This window comes from Aureococcus anophagefferens (assembly GCF_000186865.1).
Source record: "Aureococcus anophagefferens unplaced genomic scaffold AURANscaffold_158, whole genome shotgun sequence".
NCBI lineage: Eukaryota > Pelagophyceae > Pelagomonadales > Pelagomonadaceae > Aureococcus > Aureococcus anophagefferens.
This window is the reverse complement of record NW_008705703.1, coordinates 1-985: the sequence shown is the minus strand read 5'-3', so window position 1 is coordinate 985 and position 985 is coordinate 1.

The following is a 985-nucleotide window of genomic DNA, read 5'->3' as shown; positions in this document are numbered from 1 at the left end:
GTGAGGCACATGCGAAGACGCGGCGCTCATACGACAGCGTGGGAACTGGAACGGGGAGGTAGAGTGGGTGGGAAGCGACGCGCTGCCCCCTCGCGACCCCTCTAAGATAGTTTTCGAGCCATCGCAGCAGCGGAGATCGTTCTTTATCGACCCCGTCGCGTCCAACCCGGCGGGTTCCTCGGGGGAGCCCAAAATCATCGAGTCCACCAGGTCGAGCTCAGACGGCGCCACGGCCACGCAGCCCTCGGGGACCGACCTGAGGTCCCCCAGCCCAAGGTCGAGGGCCCCGAGGCCATCCCATCGACCCATGACCCGGATGGAATCGTCATCTGAGGCGAGGACCCGCGTTTCCGGCGACGATCGGGTCCTCGTGACGCCCCGAGGCAGCCCATCCAGGGCCCCAGACGCCGCGCTCTCCGAAGCGTTCTCGCCCTCAGATCTCGTGGTCTATCCCGGGCAATGCCCCATCGAACGCGATCGACACGCTCATCTGAGGGCAGCTCCCGACGGAAACCCTCCCCCGGGGCTGCGCTGGACAGCGCCATCGGAGAGCGCTTCAAATCGTCGAGAGCATTCAGCATCGCTTCAAGTTCTAACAAATCTGAAGAACCTGATCTAGATGCGATGTCGTACGTAAAAAAGCCATCAGCTCTGCCGATCTCGTCGCTGGCTGCCTGCGTTCATCATCTACCAATCTCCTCGCTGGCTGCATAATGCGGATCGCCGCGCTGTGTCTCCTCGCGGCCGCGAAGCATGCGGGCGCGCTGCTCATCGAGGGCTGCGCCGATGAAGAGGGCTTCGTCGACCCCTGGGGCTACGAGTGCGCGGATTGGGCGCGTTCCAGCGTCCGATCGTCCCGCGCGCATCTCGCAGGGGGTCCTTCCCGCAGGTCGGCTACTCGTGCTACTACTACGACGACGACGCCAACACGGAGCTCCTCGTCGCGGGCTGCCCCATGACCTGCGGCGCGTGCGAGTGCGTCGAC